Consider the following 22,962-nt stretch of genomic DNA (forward strand, 5'->3'; position numbering starts at 1 on the left):
CAACTCTCTCAGTCACTCAGCTTGGCTGGGGGGTAGTGGCTACAATTCAATCCTATTTATCGTTTCTTCAGTAAAATAAAGGCTTTTCCTTTTCTTTAAACATGGCTCCAATTGCTGAACAGAGCAAACTCATTCAGAATTACAAGCTCCAGATTTTTCAAAGGTTCCTGAATCTCTCACACATTTTAGCAAACAAAGTTAAGAAATTTTGTTCCGTAAGTTACAATTTATTACACAATTAAATGAAAGCGCTTAAAATGGCTTAGCTACAAAATACATAATAATAATAATAAACTTACTCCACCCTGCATTTGTCTTTTATTTGCCAGATGACCAGTTTGTTTTACTTCCTTAACACAACTTTAGAAAATACAGCAACGTACATCTCCCACCTGGAAGCACAAACTTTAGCAGCCAACCCCAAGTTAAAACAATAAACTCACCTTTCATTTCTGCTCAAAGGTAATGTATAATTCAGCTAGAGCTGAGGGATACTCACATAATTTGCCTTTAAATGTTGCCAAATAGACTCTGTGGTAAGTCTGGTAGAAGGACAGACAAGCAATCCACCACACTGCTACTACAGCCACAGAGGGAAGTGCACAGGTTTGCAGATCAGCTGGAATTTGGGCTGTTCCATCATGCCTGGGAAACTGAAGTGGAAAGATGGCAAACAAATCAGAATGTAGAGACACTGCTCAGATGTGGCAGTGCAAATAGCCATTTCAGCCATCAAAGGGATCTGGTTTGCACTGCTCTTGTTTTTTTTCTTCCTCTAAATCATACTAATTCTATGTCTTTTCTCAGCTTTATTTCAGTCTCTTGCATTTGGGAACAGTTTCTGATTTTAACATGACTTCACATGAGTATTAAGACAGAGCTTTTGCTCACTAAATGATACATGAAGAGAATAATGATTTCAGATCTGTATGTTCTATTTTAGCTATTTCCACTACCAGGAAGCAATGGGCTGACCTACTTGTGTGTTACAAAAATAGCCAAGGATCTTTAAGCAAAATCAATGCTGCTGAGCTGAACAGAAATGGAGAGGTGCAGTGTGCTCACAGCATGAGCCCTTTGGTGCCCACCCCAGCACTGCTGTAAGAGAACACCTCCATGCATGGTCCAAAACAACCTGGGCATTGCTGAAAAACTCAAACATTTCTTTTCAAAAGGTGACATTCAAGTTGTAGGCTGAAAATCCACTGAGGATTTTGGTGGGCATCACTCTGCAGGTCTGAAGATCCAGACTGGAGGCAGCAGATTGGACCCCCAGGGAACCTGTGTGCTTTCTACCAAAATGCCTGATTTTACACCATTCCACCAGCCTGCAGAGGTTTTGGTACTTGCTTTCTTTACAACTCCAATCTAGGTGCTGCCAATCCCTTCTGCAATGCTGATAACATGCACAAATCCTTTCACTGTCTCTGTCTTCATAACCATTGACAGAATTCTATTATCAAATTTACTGCACCTCCTTTATTTTGCAGTGTTTGCTGTTACCCCAGGGATGAATACCAGACTTTCTGCAGGCAACTGGACTTTCTGTGCCACTAAGACACAGTTCACTACCACAATGCTCAGCTGAGTCTCAAAGCCTTTCAGATCATAGTAACTTCACTAGATGGCAGTGGAGAGAAATATTACTTCATATCTATATATTTTTAATAGGAGAGGGACACATCCCAGCAAGTCCTGCAGTTTATTAGTGCTGTCTTGATTAACACTACATCACAAGACAGCAATTCTCTCACCCACACAAAAGTCCAGGGGCTCCTGCCCAGCTAAATCTCTCTGCAAATGTTTGGGAAAGCACAGACACTCTTCCAGCACTAATGCAGAGAGCAACATGCACTCCTCTGAAGGGTTTTCCTCATAAGCTCAAATGTACCATGGCCTTTCCTGAAATCCCAGGAAAAGACAAGTTCCAAAAAGGAAAAGTTTCCAAAAGAAAACTTTCCTGACAAGTCAGAGACACCGTCCTTCAAAAAACCTTAACGTTCATGCCACAAACATGATGAAGAAAATGAGTGAAGAGTAAGAATGAGAAAGCAAATGGTTCAAGGAGCTTTGTGAGGACTACTCTGCCTTCAATAAAATCCTTTTCATTCACAGGAAATCCTTACAAATACATGTTTCTTGGGAGAACTCTGTCGTCTCTTACAGGTAACTCAAGAAACAAAGCGTAATTTTTCAGACTTCTGACAAAACTTCAAAGCAGCAAGTTCTGTAACTTCTAAGGTTCAAAATCTTCAAAAATTCAGTCTTTTGAATACAGAGAACTGAGCTCTTCCAGTCTTTGGAAATTGATACACCTGGACAAAAGTAAAGAACCAAAACAGAGTGGCTTATTTCAGCCAAGTGCATTACTTCAATTAAGAGTTTATCAGTAAAGTTCTCTAGAAACAATGGAGTTGTCTGGCTTTATTTAGAATGCTCAGAAAACACTAACTATCATTTAGTAGAGTAAGGAGACAAAAAAAGTTTGGTTTCTTCTAGCATCAAATGTAAAAAAAAATATTCTAAGGCTTGTTTCTTGCTGTGGGAGAAATATTAAAAAACTCAATTCATTGCCTAAATCACACTTCTTTAAGCAATTCTTGCCTTTATCTTAATGATTTCCAAGCCTTTCCCCTCAGAGAGCAATACATTGTCCTCTGGCATCTCAGCTGCTCCCTCACCAAACTGTTTGCAATAGCAAGCAGAGATTCAGGATATTGAAAGTGCTGATAAAAAACAAACCCAGTTGTGTTGCAAGTGACTTTTGACTTATGCCTGCTAAGCACAATTCAAAGGCTTGAACTTTTAAAAGCATCATTCCCTCTATTTATTTTTGTGTAAATATGAGCAGATGAGAAACAATTCCTTATGGCATTTCAATCTGGGAGACTTCTCTTACTTTTCCTCCTCACTGGCCATTGAGAAACAGAAATATCTGGAGGTGCAAAGCCCCAGGGTTTTGTCAGTGACACAAGGAGTTGTATTCTCTGCATCTCTGGTCAAACAAACACACACAATACATGAGGCTGTCACATAAAGATCAACTTGTTGCCTAAATCAGCTTGGTTAAAAAAAAAAAAAAATTACTTCTCCCCAAGCATCAAGAGATGGAGATTTCTAGACAAATACCCACATTTCAGATTATCTCAGTGGATCCCCCCAGATGTAGATACTGTAAACAAACACTATACATGTAGATACTGTAAACAAACACTATAAATGTTTGTAAACACAAACATTTAGTTGTGAAACTAAATACATTTAGTAGAAACACATAAGACCAACCTGACAGAACAGTGATGCCACTTGTGCTCACTCCAATCCCGATTACAGGGAAGTAATTTTCTTTATCATTAACATTAGAGATCTTCATGTTGGATGCCCTGGATGACACCAGTATGCAATAAGACAGTCAGGTACCCTGTAAAAAAGCCAGAAGTCCTCTCCAACAGCCTAGATAATGACAAAACAGCCCTTTTAGTTTATTTATTGCAGTCATTCAGTTCCTCTTCTTCAACTCTTTAATTTCACCTTACACAAAAAGATCTCAATTGCAGAGTAAAGAACACTGTTGCACTGTGTCCTCACAACTTTCTCCCCAGCACACTCATCAATCACAGAGCTGTGGGCTTGCCTGGAAGCTGTGCTATCCTGCTAGGTTTAATTAAGTAGCCTTAAAGTAAGTGGCCAATCAATATTGATTCATGTGGGTCTCACTGCACTAAGTCATCACAGTGTCTGAAGGCACTGCTGATGTGAATCTAATACCCTGGCTTGGCCTGTCCACATTCATGTCAAATGAAGATTAAGAGTGAAAAAAAATCACTCACTGAGATATTTTCTCCTCCATAAGGTGCATCTGACTGAATACAGAGCAGAATCCCTTCCTTTTCAGAACTCTACAAGTATTTCCCAGCCTATTTACTTTGCATTTAATTCCCCTGCACAGGACTAGAATTTTGTACTGCCACTTAAAATGTCTTGACCGTCATTTCCTGAAGTTTGGATTTGAAGCTGATAGATACTGATTAAATCTGACCATAACCTGCACTAAACACAGCTTGCAATGAGGTCTGGAAATTGCTGTATGATAGTTATGATAAAATATCATCACAATAAAATCTTCCTTATCCACTTCAAAATACAACTGTTAGCAATCAATGAAAGGCATTATTACTGATACTTGCATATCAATATCTAAATTAAATTGATCTAACTCTGAGGAACCTGCTCTGATTTCCTAGCACTTCAAGCAAGTTTCTCTCTTCTCTAAAGGGAAGCAAGGGTTTAATTGTCCCATCTCTATGGGTGATTTTTTTACCACAGCCTAACTAGCTGACATGGGCCATGAAGACTATGATCTATTTTAAAGCCTCTCAGTTATCACCTGAGAGGTGCATAATCTATTTTTACTCCCCACCAGACCACCCCAAAGACTGCTCAAGTCTGAAGCTCTACTTTAAAATTACTGCACACTTGTACAGCCAATTATACCACACCTTGATGGGGTCCTGCAGCTTCATAACAGTGAAACAGAGTTGAAGACAGAGTGCCAATTTACAAACTAAACTCAAGTTTTATACATCAGTAAATCCATGACCAAAGTGGATTATAACATAAAACCCTGACAAAAAAAGTATTTACAACATAAGCAGTGAAATAAGGCATTTTTATTATCAATCCCAAATCAGGTCTCTCCTAGAAACACATTTAATCCCACAGCCTCTGATTGTATTTGTATTACCTTTTCTATCTACTGTTTAAAAAGAAATATTTGACTTAGGGATGTATAGAGCTTATTTAGTTCTTTTGCTACCCCTTTCTTTCAGCAGCAATGAAAATCTGCAGTGCTGTGCTGCTTGCTACAGGTTGTAGATGTGAGTTTGCAGCTTGTACAGTCACACTCACTGTGTTTACTATGCAAAACAGTTGTAACAGTATGTGGGAATGAAAAGCCCTAATTTTTGTGGAATTGAATGATTCGTATAAATTTTAGTTCTGAATTGCTCTGGAAAGTTGAAATTGTCACATAATTAAGAAAGCCATTCAGATGTCTTTCCAGTCTTTCATTTTCTGGCTTTGATGCATTTGCCACTGGGATTTTCACAGAATATTCAGCTTTCCAGATGGTTTCATTTACATTTCTAAGTTTGCCATGGTGTACAGCTTGGGTCTCAATTGCAGGTCACACCTAACGAGGGGACATCTAGAAAATGAAAAATTCCTAGCACCTCTGTGGTTAGCCCTGCTGAATAATTGCTGCAGTAGCTGAATTTTGCTGTACAGATGTTGGTAATTTGCTATTGAAAACCACCAGTATCAAACTGTCAGAGTCAAGAAATGGCTTTAATTATTTCCTCCCTGGAGCAGTAATAGCCATTATTTGAGTACTGCCAAAGCTGGAATGTGTTTGTGTGGGTGATTTCTTAGCACATGGAGTGCAGGGAGCTTTACCTGCACTTGCCAGCCCTTTGCTCCCTCCTCGTGGAAGGAGATTGCTTCAGTCAGGGCCAGATCATCTGGAGACCACCACGAGCTTTCCTCCTTTTCCCTGGCCACCAAAGACTAACATTGTTTTTCTGCTTCATTGAGTCCTGAAAATAGAAGATAAATCAGACAGAAAGCCCTTGGAACTAAGGGTAAGAGGGAAAAATCTTCTCTGGGAGGGAATAATTAAACAAAAATATCAGAAGCTATGGGAAATTTGATGAGAAATTGTACTGAGAAAGAAGGTGAGGCCAGCAGGGCTTCTGCAGCAGTCTCCTCCTCACTCTGCATTAGCATTGTCTGGGCTCTCCCTTCTTGCAGCATTGGGCACAAATAAAACTATAGTCAAAACCACACAGCTTAAACAAATATATTAAAATTCAGGAGCAGGTCAAAACATTTTTACTATTTTTCAGCAATTTCAACATTATTCTCTCCCCTTCATCAAATAGACCCAAACCTCAGAAAAATTAAAAACTGATGTTAATGTGAACATTTCCACAGGAGCCTGCAAGGGGCTTTGGCTTGTGCTTCAAAAGAACTAAAACCCCTCCAAAATAACTTCGGGGCTAGGATGTTGTATTCCTCCTTCCCATGCTGTATTGATTTGGGAAGACAATCTAACCTCTGTACCTCCAAAAGCTGTCTTGTCTCTGAAGTGGGATAAGGTTCTTCTCCCTAAATAATTTGAGGACTTTTTGTGTCTCTGACAGAGAAGTGCTGAAGCAAAGCTTTCCTGAAGCCTGGGGGAGTTTGTCTCTTAGAAGAGCAAGGAACACTGAGGGTGTTCCTGCAACATCCATGTGCTTGGCCAGCAAGGAGCTGCTGTTCCTTTGAAGTGCTCACTTTGGATATTTGTGCATCTGGAGACAGGGTGTGTTTTCCCACATGCAGCAACCTTTGCTTCTGCTGACTGCACAGCCCAGCCCAATGGCACATGGATGCTCTCTGGATTGCTCCAGAAGGAAGAAGCAAAACATGGCTTATGAAAAAAGAAGGAACATGATAAGCAAAACCAGTCTAATGACATACACTAGAAATACTTGCCAGCTTAAAAGTTTTTAAGTTGTTAAGAGCTCACCTTTAAGTCAGGAGCATGTTTACTTTTAATTTATCTAATGTTTTTAAGTACCGGCAAGGAAGAGGTAAAGAATGTTTTAGCCACACATGGATGTTCCTAGATTTTTTAAAATTTCCTTTCTTTTTAGGTCAGCAATAAAATTTAAAAAGCTGGGGGAGGAAGAGAAACAGTCCCTGCTTTAAAACACGCAGCTCAGAAGGGAGGGAAAACGGGATTTCTTTGCATCTCAGTGAAGTCAAGACTAGCAAGGTTTGCTGAGTTTGAGAGGAATTAAGATATTTTATCAACCCAACTTGTGCAGTGAATATTTCTGTGAGGTGATCACTTCTAATTGCTGCTGCTGGTGTCACAGCACAGCAGAGAGAACCAGCACCATCTGTCAGCAGCACAGGCTGACTGACCATCAGTGAAAGAGATTCCAATGCTGCCCAATAGAGGCTGATGATCAATAGCTTCTTCTGCTCTCCCTGCATGACAACCAAGAGTATAAACAATAATGAGTTCTGAAAAGCTCCCTGGTGTCTCTGCATGGGCAGGAGATGCTCTGAGTGCAACAGGAACTTCTTGTGTGTGGCACATCTTAACCACAAAATTGATACCTACGGACAGAGTCTGGTGTCATCAACATCCAGCTCACAGCTGAAACTATTTAAGGAATTTTGTTAAGAATGACCACATTTGATGAATGGAGATTAATGATTAAAATGCTTCAGCCTAAGTCCTCACACAATGTGATGGCAAATAAGTCTTCAAAGAGATTTATTTTTGTTCCTAGCAGCTGGATATCTAGAGCCTGCCATTCCTGAGGGAGTCCCAGAGACCCACTTGATGATGGGAGTGTTTCACAGCTGTAAGAGACTGGGATTGTTAAACAATGACTCGAGCTGGAACATATTTTAGTGACCAGACTCTGCAAACCCTGAGGTCCCTAATTGCCTGCAGGCAGCCTGCTTATCACTGCAAACCTGGAGCTCCCATCTTGTAACATGAGGCACTGAAAGCCTGTCTTGAACATGGAATTCAATTACAAGGAAATTACTCCAGGAAAAAAACCCAACAAGAACACAACTTTCCACCTCATTTTTCTGCTGTCAGAGGGGCAGGTGGGCTGGGGGCTCGCTGACATCAGGAAGATGAATCCTCATTTACACTTCCACAGAAAAGCTGCTGTGAAAATTAATTGTTTTCCTTACCTACAGACAACACTTATTTACAAGGCAATTACTCCATTACAAACACTTCCATTTTGAGTTTGAATGGAAATTAAACATGGACAATGCCAGAGGAACATTTAGGAAGTCACAATGACAGAAGCAAAGCTTTTGAAAAGCACATTATAAGCCACATTTAAAAATCACTTTGAAACACTCATCAAAGATTTAATTATGGGCTCTGTAGTGATCTGTATTACCAGGCCTTGATTATTTCTGCAAAATATGCTACATTAACTTACACATGATGGAAATGTAGATTTAAATAGCTTTAAAGTATTATAATTAAAATTAAATCACCATAAACAAAATTAATGATTAACATTTTCTGGTTCATAGCCCTAGTTTTTAGTGAATTTGCTCACTAGCTGATTAGAATGCCAAAAGTGGTAATTTTCTATCATGTAATCAAAATCTAACTATGCAAAATTCCAGTACAGCCTTGAAATAAAAAAAAATCTTACAATCCATTTTATTTGGATAGAAGATAAATACATCAATACCGATTTTTAGGAGGCAACAAAAATCCTCATTAAATCTGGCATCTTTCTAAAATTTCTAAAAATTACCAAAGACAGTTTCCTAGATTTCTTGTTTAATTTGGTTGTAATTCTGTAGCAAGATATTCTGGGGGATATTTTCACCTTAAATGCCTTTGCCTTAAAAAACCTAATTTTATTCCTGTTTCAGGCAGTGACAAAAATACAATTGATCTACAAAAGAAATAGCTACAATTCCCCTTGAAAATTTATCCTTTTTACAATATCACATCTAATTGCCACGTGATAAAACCTGGTGTGACACTTTGGGTCAAGCTGAAAAAGCATTTTGTATGATAATAATGAATTGTTATTCCCCTGTTTTAACATGTTTTAGTGCTATGCATGTTTTTTGTTAGTTATTTCTGTCTTGCCTCAGTCCCACAGAGCACAAAACAAAACAATTCAAGTTCTACTTTGGCTTTTTTGCTTCCCCAGAAATACAGATTATTTGGGATGTCTGACTGACTGTACAAAGAATAATTTGCTTGTACAGTGCCAGTAATTTCCAAGCACCCATCACATTTTAAAGGCAGAAATATTCAAGGGTTTTGGATTTAAAAAATGTCAATAGTGACAATTTTGAAGCCATTAGGTCTGTATCACCTATGCAGAAATCAGACTGCTGTGTCTGATTCAGTGTGCATGTTCACAGGGGAAGAGCAACTGAGGGAATATGGAGAAACTTCAGCTCTGAAGGAAGATCAATGTGTCAAGAATTACCTGAGCAAAATAACAGAGAATAAAAAAGTTTTTCCTATGAAAGAAGGAAGATACTTCAAATTTAACCCACAAATTAAAAATGCTACTTCTTATTTCCATGGAATAAGTGGAATCCCTCATAGCACTCTGTGCACTTTAAACACATTTACAATACAGGAATATGCCAGGGGAGAAAATGACTGGTCCCATTTCTCCAGGGACAACGCTGAATCAAGGTTTCTCCCTAAAAATATCTTAAATTCCTCAGAAAAAATATCACACTTGTGTCTTTTCTGCAGTAATCTGACACAGTTCTTTCCTGTGTATTTCTTGAAAGTACAGTCAGGGAACCTCTCTTCCTAGCTGGGAGTGAAGCTGACACCTTCTCAAGAGACTGACACACAGGGTTGCTCAAAATGATCCTCTCCTGCAAGGCCTTGACTTCCATAAGCATGAAAACCAACAAAAACCTCACCCACCTGAGGGGATGAAGAAATGGGGGAGCTTTTTTCCCCCCTGTGGTGACTCATTACTGCAAGTTCCAGTGACTGCTGGCCTTCAGGTGGCTTTTCCCCCCAAGTGTTTAAGTAGAAATAGATGTAGATAATGATGGATTTAATTACCACCTGAAGCTCTCACCAGATCAGGTCTAGAGGAAGTAGATTTCAGTGTGTCCTCAGCTGTGGAACGAGAGACAGGTGCAGGCTAAAAAAAAAAAAGGCCTGTTCTAATCACTCCTCTTCAATGCAGCTGGTTTAACAAGAGCACAGAGGTTTTTTGGGACCATGCTTGGAAAATGGGAATTTTCATCTCTGCTCTTAACGTACTGTGCAGAAAGGTCACTTGTTCTGGCAGTGGCTAATGTGTGACATCTGAGCAGCCCCTTAGCAGGGTAAATTGCTGCAGTTCAGAGGTATAAATAGGCCCAGCAGCACTCACCAGCCAAGGAGCCGCTCAAAACCGCTCCTGATTAATTTCCTGTTACCGGGTTGGTCTTCCAAAGCCTCTAGAGAACTTCCTGGCAGCGCAGTGAAACCCCATTTGCAGAGTGGCATTTCCACAGCCTTGCCTTTGATTGCCAAGCCAACACTTGATGCCTCCTATTGATCCCATTCCCCCACCTCTGCCGGCGGCCTTGGCAGGGAGCCGCCTCAGGAACCTTCCCAGTGCAATCTGGACTGGCCCCATGCACATGAGCCGTGGCTTTCACGCCTCCTGTCCACCATCTGCTCATTTCTCCCCCTGGGTCTGTCCAGCCGTGGAGTCCTCTCCATGTGTGTGGAAGGATTTTGTGCCCTTCTTCCTCTGGCATGTAGGGCTGCAGGATACAAACATCCTTCCCTTCTGAGCGTACACGTGTGGCTCTTAACTCCTAAGGAATTTCTTGTTCAACAGCATCTGAGTGACCAACAAGCATTGACTAAAATCCCCTGTTCAAGTGGAGCATTTTTTTGGTAATTTGGCTTTAATACTGTTGTAGCACACGTGGCATTTACTGTCACAAGACTCATTCACTAAAAGCAGTTGCAGAAAGAGGTATTTGAGCAGCAGAACCCAAAATTCACACAGCAAACCTTGGAGTAGGGTGTTTTTTCTATAAGGTTGTAATATCAAAGTTATGAGCTCCATTATCCTGACACCCACATGAGTTCTGATGAAGTATAACTAAACTCACTGAAGCTCCTGATGGAGAATTCCTGCTGTCCTTAGGACAGGCCAGTGCCAGCAAGTGATGTATCCATGTGTATCCTGTATCCATGTGTAAAGCTGAGACTTTACTTCAAGCTATGGAAAATGGAAGCAGCTGGAAGGCAGAGGGACAGAAAATTCTTTCAGGGCTCCTCTCCTGAGTCCCAGTGACCAGCCCCAGGCTGGCCAATGCAGGTGGGCCAGGAGCAGGACCCTGAGTCAGTGGTTTAGGCACAGTCCTTGCCACCCCTCTGCTTCCTGGCTGTCAGTTCAGCATCAGTGCCCAGAAAAGCAAATGGCAGAGACATGGGTAAGAGGGCAAAAAGGAGAAGACAGCATTTTATGTCCAATTTTGGGCCACAAAGTGATAGTGTGGAGATGGAAAAGCGTTCACATCCCAACCTGCCTGTATTCCATCTGTTTGCAACAAGATACTCAGTCCCTGTGTAAAGCAGAGGGAAAAGGGATGGGTTTGTTTTTTTCTTACACACTCATGTAGATTTTGAAAGGAGGAAACCAAGCAAGCCAAAATTAAATATAATTTTCTCTTTTTCCCCATAGACTCAGTCTGGATGGATGCCAAACCACATTTTGGAGGGGTGAGAAAGGCCCAACATCTGCTTCTGGTGTAACTGTTTGTATCTTCACTCTAAGAAAATTAGGTTTGAAATAATTTCAAATTGTCTGACACCTGTATCCTATTAGAAGTGACACATGGAAACACCTTCAGCATACTGAATTTAGCACCGTGTCAACAGTTTAAAGTGAACAGGAAAAAAAAATGGTAAAACTCATTGCTTCCCAGTTTCTGCTGGAGCAGACCTTGTGTCATTGCACAGGATCCTACTGCAAGCTGGATCCATAAGTGTAATGGGGTTTGAAGCAGTAATTATAATCTGGTTTGTATCCCTGGCTGCAGCTGGAATTAAATTCAGCAAGGCACCTCAAGGTGACTGGGGGATTTGGAGCTCAGTGCAGTCACACCTGTGGGCTGGGTGCCAGCCAGCACATAGGACATGGACACACAGCAATTCCAGGGACATTTTTTCCTGCAGCTCACAAGACTAGCAAGTAGAGATGGATTTTTAACTCTCTTCCCAAGCCTATGTAACCTCCCACTTGCAAATTCCTCACTTTTAGGAACAGATCTTGTGACCTTTTCCCAGATAACACACTGACAGTAAGATCCAAGTTATTCTGAGAAGGACATTTGTTAAAATTCATAAAACTTTATGACTGCTATAAAATTTATACTACCTAAAAATACAGTATCCATTACAAAGACAAATGTCTTCTCATTTATTTTTAAACATGCTCCTTGGAGAACTTTGAATCGATTTGTTTTGAGAGACTGTTTTTCATGATAGTCTGGGAGAAAAGGAAACTGTTAACTTTCTAAATAGTATTGTTTTTCAAATTTGCATCTTCAAGGAGCAATATCTAGAGTCAAGAACACAGGACATACTGCATTTCAGCATGACTTATGGCATGCAAATTAAAACCATCTTAAAAATAGAAAAATGGCAATAATGGAAAGACAGACAAATAACACTGAACCATTTCCTAAGAGAAAAGTGTGCATACAAGACCATGTAATAGGAAAAGTGTCAAGTACAATTTAGGCTCATTTTTTGCCCCAGGACAAGCCAAATGCACTTTCTGGATGGTGTGGAACTCGTGACACTAAACAAAGGATAATATGCATTATTTTACATGCAACCATAGCTGAAAAAGGAGAGGTTACATTTATTCTAAGGGCACTTCACAGAAATTTCAAGCCTACTTAGATTTGTTAATAATAGGAGCTGAGTCACTTCTGATTTATTGATTTAACATGACATACACTGCTAAGGTCAAAGTCTCCTAAAATGCTTTAAGATTGGTTGTTGACCATTTTCTTACCTCATACATGAAAGCTGCCTTATAGCTTCCTTCATAGATGGTCCCAACACCTGGAAACACAACCATCAATACTTTCTGATTTATGTAAATGGTATTCAGTTCATCTTCCTAAAAATTCATTGGCCTGGAAAAATAAAAGGGTTGTTCACTTAATATTTTCAGTGGAAAATGTTTATGACAATATGATTATGGAGAAAAATGCAATCAGACCAAACTATAATAATATATAAGTGGACATTTTCAATGCTATTGATACGGGTTGTTTTTATCTAATTTGCTTTCAGGAAGGCTCAAATGAAAGCAACCAATCCTATTCACTAACTCAGTAAACTTGTGGTGTCACTCAGAGGAATGCAAGCTTGAATTCCAATTGAGCTGGAATTTCAAGAGTGGTTCCTGGAGTTCCTTTGGAGAATAATCATGTCTGAGTAGGGCTGAGCTCTGCCAGCCAAGCTCATGCTTGGTTTCCACAGAGTAAATTCAGTGTACATTTATCTGGCAGAAGTTACTCAACCATTTTGAGCAACTCGACCACAATGTGTTATCACCAACAGAGATTTTTGTCCACTGAACATGCAAATGCAACTTTTTTTCTGAGAAAATGTGGTTTTGTTGCTCTCAGACACAATTTGAGGAAGGATCACTCATATGCTGACAACACGACTAAACATTGACATTGGTGTTATTTGGATAGCAGTCCCATAACATACTGCATCTATCAAACAATTACCTTGTCACTAGCTCTTTAAAGTCCAGAAATATGGAAGTGCACAAGCATTTGTTGATCCATGTTATTCCCCACACCAATAACTTGCAGCTGGAAACCAACAGCTTAATTTCTACCTTGTTGGGCCACAACACCTTCTGAGAATTCACAGTGCAGAGGAAATCCAGACTCCTGAAAGTGTTTCTTGGCTGATTCTCTGGGCTTCCGGTAGATTTTTATTGCAGTCTAACCCAGGGATTGCATCCCTTAACCTGTAATGCTGGAGTTATTCTGAATTTGGTTATTGGTTTCTGCTGAAACAGGACTGAACTTCAGCATGTATTTTTCCTCACAGAGAATGGCTGGTTTTATACTATGATTACAAAGTCTTTATCATTCTCACCACAATAAATTAATTAAAGAGATGAGAAAGAGAAATTCATTGATGACATGAAACTTATTTCTTGACTTCTATTCTTTCCTTTTTAAAATGGCAACTGTTTGGAACCAGGATCCTGTTCCTCAGTAATCTAAAAGCAGCCAGTGTCAACTTGTCATTCTAGCAGGAACAGTTACAACCAACATATCAGAAACCACATAATATCATTTGCTCAATTATGGTGTGTTTGGATAGGAACTGTGAAGTTGCCATTTTTCAAAGTTTTTAAGATTTATGAAGAAACCCCCACAATTTTACTGTTTTCATTACCACATCATTTTTCTAGTGACTTGTCCAGATTTGCTAACAGAAATAACAAGACCCCCTGAAGTCTGCCATCTTATTTTTCCAAGAGTGCAAAGGAACACAGACAGGGGGCTGTGTCAGCCCTAACAACACCAGCAGTCTCAAACATTGCAGAGATCTCACTAAACCGAATTTAGACATGCTCTCAAACACCATCAGAGACAAACTGCTCCAGGGCCATCCCTGCCTGCAGCAGCCTGTTGGATCATACCTGGAGATAAGGGATGGACATTATCAGTGGCTTGGCCAAGTGCTGCTGGTACAGTGCTCAAGGTCACTGCCAAGCCCACCCTGCACGTGCTGGGTGATGAACAGCCGCGCTCAGCTGTGCTGATGGGCCCATCCTTCTCACAGGCAGTGACCAGCGCTGAGCAGCTGGCAGCAGGGCTGCTTCATCTTCCCTCTGCTCAGGGGGGAAAAGAAAAGGAAAAGAAAAAGCCCACTATTAGAAAAAGATTTATCAGCAAACGTAGCAGAGCCATGCTTGACCTCCATATCTTCTCTTGTTTCCCAAAGGCAGCACATGTAAGATATTTCCTGTCTTTCATGTTCCTGACTGGAATGCATCATGAAGTCCAAATTTGCAACCTGCTGTCTGTTTTAGTCATTAGGCATGACTTTCTTTGTCTCTTGATATAAACTGCAGCCAACTGTTCACTGTTGTAATAGTGCATAATTTCTTCAGTATTCCCCCTTCTCCTTGACAAATAAACAAAAAACGCAGCCAGGCTAAAAGCTGCAGTTCAGTCATCGGCTGAGGCTGCTGTCTTACAGTACCTTATTCCCACATCAGTACACTACACCCTGCTCTAGCTCACCAAAACCTCAGTCACAGCAGCCTCCACCTGTTACTCAGGGGCCAAAATTCAAAAGTTAATGAACAATGATTAAAAGTAGCTATTAAACTTCAAACAAGCTTATCTGAAATCATGAAAGATGGAGTTTACTGGCTGCAGGTTGGTTCTACATTCACTCACCCGTCCATAACATCCAAGCATTGTGAACTATCTATTATTTTTTAAAATTATATCCACTCTGCAGAGACATACCCCAGGTTATTAAACTACTGTATTATCTTCGCCAGCTGTGCGTTTGGAATAGAGTCTTCAAAACAGTTACTCAGTATTTCAACCTTTGAACACCTTCAAAATAACTGAAGACAATTTTAAGGACATTAAAATATACATTGTCTGTAAAAGGCAGGTCTGGTTATGCTTTGATGGCCACAAGTGATCCACAAGTACTGGTTATGTCTTTGCTCCACTAATTTTATATATACATATATTTAGTAAATGTGTTCAAAATGAAAGAAACTCCTGACTGATCTATAACAAGCCTTCTACAGGACAGAAAAGAAGAACTAAAATAGGTGCACATGACAAACTAATACCTGATTTGAAAACCAGATGAGAGGGATCCCACCCTCACAAAAAGTGACCTGTGGGGCTGCTCTGCCACCCCAAAAATAAAAGTTTACTCCATGAGGAGCAAAATCAGTAGAACTTGATATCCTGCTAATTTGTGTCCCCTAAGTCTCCTTCCAGTGCCCTAAGCCATCTGCTCTCCATGGGAATGAGTGGATACCTCGTGGTCAGTGTGGGGCTGGGGCCATGGGCTGGCCCAGCAGCTGCCATAAGGTCACACATGGGGTAACTGATGGGTTGTGCTGTGTGTCAGCATGGGCACCAACAGAATCCTTTCCTTCCATCCAGCTCCCAGTGCTCCTAGCCATCACAGGCAATTAAGGTGATTAAATCCCATCTCAGCTGAAACTGCTGAGCCCTTTCCAAGGTTATGAAGGGGACACTGCCCAGCAGAGTGAGGTCAGAGCACAGCAGGCTGCCCTGGTAGGTTATGAGCGCCCATTCCTCTCATTCAGCACAAATTCTAAACCTCACAATGAGAAAGAAATAAAACAGGCTTTGCCTGTGTTTCACACAGTTCTGCAGCTGCTTTTTAAATTATAAGACAATTAAATGGGTTTTTTTGTATCATAATTTCATATCACTGCAAGCAAGTTGAAAAGACCTGAAGGCCAACTCATACATTCATCTCCAAATGCAATCAAACTATTTATCCATGTCCCTCCTCTGAGTGAAAACTCAGGAACAGGCTTTGTTCTTCTCAATGGTTTGGAATTTCAAGACAGAAATAGACTCTCTGCCAGTTTTCTCCTTGTTCAGTTAAAAATGTTGGTCTGAAGGGAGGAAAAACACTGAATTCAGTTCTTCTACAGCAGCAGCTTCACTCTTTCCCTTTTAGGAAAAGCTGCAGGATCCCAGATGTGAGTCACATCTTTGGAAGAAAAGGATGGAATATTACAAATATTTTTGCTAAGGGGCTTCACCAAGAGGTAGGAGACTCTAATGAAAAATGTCTGGCCATGCCATGCATCTCCCAGCTCACTATTTCCAGTCTTTGCCTGACCATACCCATTTACTTTGGAAGCTGTGAGTTCTGGTGGAGTAGGGATGCTCAGGCAATTTGTACCTTTGTGTTCACAGATGCAGACTACACTGTGCAGTTCAGACCCTCAGCTCTAGATCACAGGCTGATAGCCTAAATCATTAAGTCAGGAATTACTTTCCTTATAGGTTGAAGTAGCTTGAATGCTCTCATTACCTGTTTTAGTTCTGGATTTTCTCATTAAACAGATCCTAAAAAAATCACTTTGGGGAAGCTTTCATAGTGAGAATTACAAATAGCTTTCAAGCAAGAAGATCTTTGCTAGGAGGCATTTTCCTTTAGTTCAGTCCATTAAATATGTCTGAATGCAGCCAGCAGAAGAATAAGATCTGCCTGACTGACACACAAGCTAGGCTATCTCATTACCAAAAATTATTTACCTACTCAATGGCTCATGGAAACCTGTGCTCCTACCAGCCACAGCAGTTAGTTTCACAGCTTTATGTGTGGTTAAAAAAACCCAAAGAACCCCCTTATCTTCAGACTGTATGACAAACCATTGTCATAGACAGAGATGCAACTACAAACTTATGTATTTTGGAGCCAAAGTAATGTCTATCTTCCATAAATTGCATAACTCATACCAGTTACTCAGTGTCCACAGAGTACAGTCAATTTGATAAAGGAAGAAGTACTTTCTGTTTTCATCATTGAGAGAAATACAACTGGGCTGAGGGGCAAACCAGACTGGCACATGAAAAATCCCTGTTAGGAAAAGCACTACTGGCCTGACTGCACCTCCCATGGGATTCAGTCAAGTGCCTGTAACCATGAGATTGGCACTGCTTAAATTCACAGCTTTCCAGAAGGATGAAGCTTGCTCCCTATCCATCTTTGCCACCATCTAAAGAATTAAGAGAGTGGCTGGTGATGAAGAGCACATCAATCATGTTTATTGTGATAACCATGACTGTTATAAAACAGACACTTCTACAGCACATGCTAACCTCCCCCATGCTTTTTTTCCTTCTTTATTAAAAACTTGTTGAACATTCAGCTCAGGTCTCCTGGGAGAGATGCCTAGAAAAGTTCTGACTGCAGGAACAAACCCATTTCAGGAGTTTCCCACAGCACACTATTTGCAGGTATGGATCTAGGTGCAGTGCTGTTCCCACTGCTGCACTCAGGCAGTTATTTCTTAAAGAATGGCTTTGAACAGTCTTCAGGAAAAACCAGTTGTTAGAAAAACAGCTAACAGAGAGATATATCTTTGATTTAACTCAGTATTTGGTTCATCTGAATCTTTATCCTTTATGGTGGAATGGCTAAGCAGAGGGAGCAATTGGGAAATTTCTGAACCAAGGTCAACTCAAGCACAGTCAATAAGAAATTACTGTCAAAGCTTATATTCAAAGTTTTCAAATGGGCTAAGCACAGAACACAGAAGAAATGTCTGTGGGCTGAAAAAAATGAGAAGGCTTCAAACAAGGTAGTTTGAACTGACACACAAACTCTTTTCCTGAAAACAACTTCTTCCTGGACACTATAAGAGGTAATGCTGCCTGGAAAAGGCTCACACACCTTTGTTCAAGCAGACAACAGCACAAGAATGGCTGTAGATGCTCCTTACCTTCCCTGGTTAAAAATGTACCCTGGCTTGATTTGTTTCCTATGCTCAAAAGCTGCACTTGGAAAGAACAGGACAATCTTGCTAAAAAATTCAAGTGAAAATATGGTTTTCATGAAGTCTTCATGAAAAAAAATTTCTTCCTGAAACAAGGACTCACCAGTAAACATTTTAGATGTACCTTGCCACTGAGGAAACTGGAGAGGACTCTGACAGATCATAAGGAAGAAATGAAGAAATGAAGAAAAATGAGTCTCTAGACATTACATTCATGTTATTCTCCCTTGTGTAGAGACAGGGAATCAGAGGCCTAAAGTAAATATTTGAGTCATCTGATCCACATGCTATAGCCACAACTCATTAGATATCTGCTAATTACAGCTTTGAAAAATGCCATGGAGTGAAACAAGGCAGCCCTAGATGTATTTAGTTAGTTTTACAACTGAGGAGTGTAACAAACCCTTGGGTTCTTTCCTACAGTCAACAGCTCCAACAAAGAGCTCTCCATTAATTGCAACCACATCTTGTCTATTTTTATGTATAAGGAACACTACAGTCCTTATAAAAACCATAAAACAGCCATTGTCATTTAGGGATGCTGTTACTCAAGGCCTTCTCAAGTGCTTCCCCTTCTCAGCTCCCTTGCCTAGCTCTCAGTCCCTGGTTTTTAACTCAAAGCAGTGTGGCCATGTGCAGCCCTTGCAGAAAGCTCAGGATTTTGATTTTAGTGCAGGAAACACTCAGCTGTGATCCCTCTTGCAAAGGGGAGGCCCTGAAGTGTTTGCAGGCATTCTCAGCAATGTTAATGACAAAAAGAAACAATCTGACAAAAAGAACTCAAAATACCCACTTTGTTCTGAAAGGACCTTTCATACTTTACTTCCACTTTTGGAAAATCAGTGCAGCAAGCAGAAGAGAAGCTGAATTCTTTTGGCACTATCCCAAACAGGTTATTTCTGGGATCCTGGAATGTTTGGACTCAAGATTAAGAAAAGCTTTCCAAGGGTTAAGGGTGCCTAATGAAGAGAAGGGCTGTCATTATGTAAGGACAATTTAGATAAGCTTCTGTTAGGAATATTAATGTAAAGATTCTCCTTTGGGGCAGAAGCATAGATTAAATGATACCCTAAGATATTCTGGCTGTTTCAGGATGCTCTACAACTCTGAAGCACCCCCCTTCCAAGCTGCCACCCTGTATTTTAACAGCCTTCTGTATAATTTTTTAACTCCTTTACAATTCTCCCAGGAGCTCTGCACAGGCATACTTGCAAGCCCTGAAGAAATCTGAAAATTCAGTTACTTAGTTATAAAAAAAGCAAAAAGAAAATAAAAAACCCAAACCCCAAATGGGATTGTTATCTCATCAAGAAGTAAAAATTGAGGCAGAAGACACAATGATAAAAGAAGATACCAGAGCCCCAGCAGTAAAAATTACGAGTTACAAGAGTGATATAAATCCTGTTAGCAGGTTGGCAGAAGCCTGACATTTCCAATTCTCCATAAAGCTGTTATACACATCTACTGAACTACAAAATTAAGACTAGTTCTGCCAGTTTGAGTCATGGCCAATTCTGGCAAGTTGCAAAGCTGACCTCTTTTTGAGTCCATGTTAGACACCCTCATTCTGCAGCAACTAATTTAGTGCTGCAATAGATAAGCTTTGAAGAATTACTCTGAAGCATTTCTCAAGGTGTCTAGAAAACAGTTAAGTGTTGGAGGATAACTTTGGAGTGCCTTAACTTCTTTTCTTCCCCCTCTTGACAAATAAAATAGGAACTTCTTAGATTCACTGCTTCAGGCTTGTAGTTTGAGATGTGCTTCTGAGCATTGTCATTGCAGCCCATAGCCAGGTCACCAGTTATCAGAAACACAGAGCAGAGAGCCACAAGGGACCCTGGATAGTCCTTTCCCCTGCCCAAAAGATCCAGCATACAGGAAGAGGATGGCTGAGTAGGGCAAGCCAGCAATAGCATGGTTCATCCATGTGGTTTTATTGGGCAGTTAACTTTTATTACCTGGTAATTACTGAGGAAGGCTTCAGACAAGCTGACTCTACAGCCCACATGGCAGCAGAGTTGTGTGGGCAGCCAGCTCACAAAAATCATGCTGCAAGACTAATGTTTCAGAGGGGAAAGTCAGTCCAGTAGGAAAGCCAAGTTCAAGAAGACAAGTTTAGCCATATTTCAATAGTACTAGAAAAGAATTCCAAATACCAACTCTTAAGTTAAAACAAAAAAAAGGAAGAAATTGGAAAAGGTAGCTGAAGAATAAGAAGAAGTTACAAGGTACAATAACAAAAGGTATGAAATATCTTAAAAATAAAAAAGGCTGGCAGGCAGGGATCAGATGACAAAAAAAGTGTTTGTGAATAGAAAGGCAAAGAGTGACTGTTCCCTGCTGTGGTACTTTTCTTCACACAGTTAGTACATGTGAGCAGAGCACATCAATACTTGTAAAATCAGTGCCTCTGTAGAGGCACTGAATGTTTGTGAAATGAGCACTCTGGTGAACATAAGGCTGCTTTTTCTGAGCTAATACCAGTTAACAGGTTTTGATCCTCTGTACCTGTTTTAAACATTATTTAAATCTTAAACCCAAAAAGATATCAAACAGTCCTGAACCATGTGATAAACATATGCCAAAGTCATATAATTTCCAATCTCTTCTGTTCATTCTTTGCAATAAAAAGCAAAAATTACAGCTGATTTACTGTGCAGTCAAACATTGGGAGAGTACATGAACATGTGGGATCAGTTTAGGTCAGGATCAAAACCCCATAATTTAGCTGAGAGCAGCTTCCAAACTAAGCTCATATTTTTTCAGACTATATTTATAGTGCAGTTACTATGTGCCAGTACATCATTAAATGTCTTAAGAACTAAACCCACCCTATTCTTTATGGAGAGGGTTTTTCCCCTTAAGTCAGAAATACCCATTTCAGTGGAATTCTGAAGGAACCAGCAGCACTCACAGCATTCTGCCCCATCCATCTCCAGTCCTGATGGCTGCTAAGCTGCCTGCAACCTTTTCTTGTTGCTGGTAAGAGCTCACGGTCTCCTGTTCTCACTTCCTAACATGCATCTTGGCCTGCTTAGAATCACTGCTCCCCTGGCCAGTTTGAATTGGGAAGTAGAGCTGGCATAAAAGCAAAAGAGATTTGGAATGAATATGAGTGTCTGGTTCTACCAGCAGCACAGCAACCTCGAGGAGGCTGTAGAGAAGAGGGAGCGATAAGTTACAAAGGCAGAAAAAAACACAAAAGAAAACCAAAAATAGAAAACAAAAAATCTCAGAAGCTGAACAGTGCAGCTCTGAACATTCATGCTGTTGTCCAGTCCATTGCCCAGAATTCTGGATGGGGAGAGAGAGGACTGACTCCCATTTCCACCACTACATTTGTGATACAGAGCTCTCTGGTGGGAGAGCTCTGCCTGCATGGCACAGATAATGATGCAATAGTCAAACCTCCTGCCTCCTGCTCTGTGTGCTCAGCCACACAGTCCTGGTTCAGAGCCTGATTATTTCCAACCCTGCTGCATTAAAGCTGCAAACTGAGAGGAACATTGTGCAGGAGACAAATTGGCCATGCATCAGAGATTTCAGTTTAATGCTCTTACTAGAGGAATGGTGTGTTTTGATGAATGTTCAGAGCTGAAAACTTTGCCTTATCACATAGAAGTTGCTGTCTGCAGGGAGAGGCAGGGGGAGAGTAATGCTGCCTGGAAAAGCAGCCAGCTGACTCTGTATCTCTCCCAAACAACACTGGGACATGCTGAGCTCAGGAAGCAGTGGGAGAAGAAGAAAATCATGTCCCAGAGTAAATCAAGAGTCACTTTGCTTTGCAGAGTCCACAGCTGCTGCAACATCCACAAACACAAAACACCAGCTGAAAATGAACTATTGCAAGACTTTCTTCTTTTTTTTTTCCTTCTTTTTTCTTTCTTTTCTTTTCTCACTTGAATGTGTGCAGAAGATACAGTCTGAGTATTAAATGTTCTGAGAAGAAAATGACAGCCCCAGCAATAAATACTCTGGGATTTATGGAGCCAGTGCCCATACAGTGGCAGGAAATTTTGACAGGTTGCTGTAAGCATTCATGAAATGGTCTCAAACGTCTGACTGGAAAGCACTGCAATATTCAGAGGGATGGACTGAAAGGCAGCCAACATGGCAAACATCCTGGGTGTTTCTATGCCAATAGAAACCTTTTATCAAACTTTAACTAGTGATGTCAAAATATTTTTGGCTTGTAGTCATGGAGTGGGCAACAAACAGACAAGTTTGATACTTCACACTAACATGGTTGGTCTTAAGAGGTTAAGCACTCATCTGTTTTCAAATCATGTTTCAAATTAAAAAAAAATAATAACCTCAAACCCCAAAACAAGACAACACAAGAACAAACACCCCCCAAAAAACCCTCATAACCTTTTCATATCTGTCCATGCTGTTGAAACATGTCAGCTTGCACATGGTTTTTCAGGACTTCTTATCTCTGATATTTCTCATGACATAATGCCTCCAGCACAGGCCTGCAAGGTAAAACACAGTTTTAAGCATAAATAACAAAACTGAGCCTTCCATCTACATGGATTTGTTGACAGGAGGAAGAAGGCTTGGACACAGAGATAATATTTGGGCTGAAAACAAGTTCAGATTGCTGTTGACACAGACAGCAAGGGGACAGCAATATTTTGGCTTCACAGAAATGAAAGAGAAGTAAGGACTAGATTTTTAGTTTCACTTTCAAACTCTGACTTCAGAACCAATAAAAAAAATGATTAAAATTATTTTGTGAAGGCAACCAAACCTACAGTCAAGCACAACCCTCTCAGCTCACTGATTAAAAGGGGCTGTACAGCTTTTC

The 22,962-nt window shown here is 40.4% G+C and overlaps 1 long non-coding RNA gene across 1 annotated transcript; it reads right to left on the reverse strand.

Moving 5' to 3' along the window:
• Positions 1–2,070: 2,070 nt before the first annotated feature.
• LOC134419028 (uncharacterized) lies at positions 2,071–14,450 on the reverse strand. Its single transcript, XR_010027938.1, has 5 exons — positions 14,274–14,450; positions 12,612–12,735; positions 5,455–5,594; positions 3,286–3,453; positions 2,071–2,315 (listed from the first exon to the last, which is right to left on the reverse strand). It is a non-coding gene; the product is annotated as an uncharacterized LOC134419028 (long non-coding RNA).
• Positions 14,451–22,962: the final 8,512 nt, after the last annotated feature.

Source organism: Melospiza melodia, chromosome 5, assembly GCF_035770615.1.
Source record: "Melospiza melodia melodia isolate bMelMel2 chromosome 5, bMelMel2.pri, whole genome shotgun sequence".
Taxonomy (NCBI): Eukaryota; Metazoa; Chordata; class Aves; order Passeriformes; family Passerellidae; genus Melospiza; species Melospiza melodia.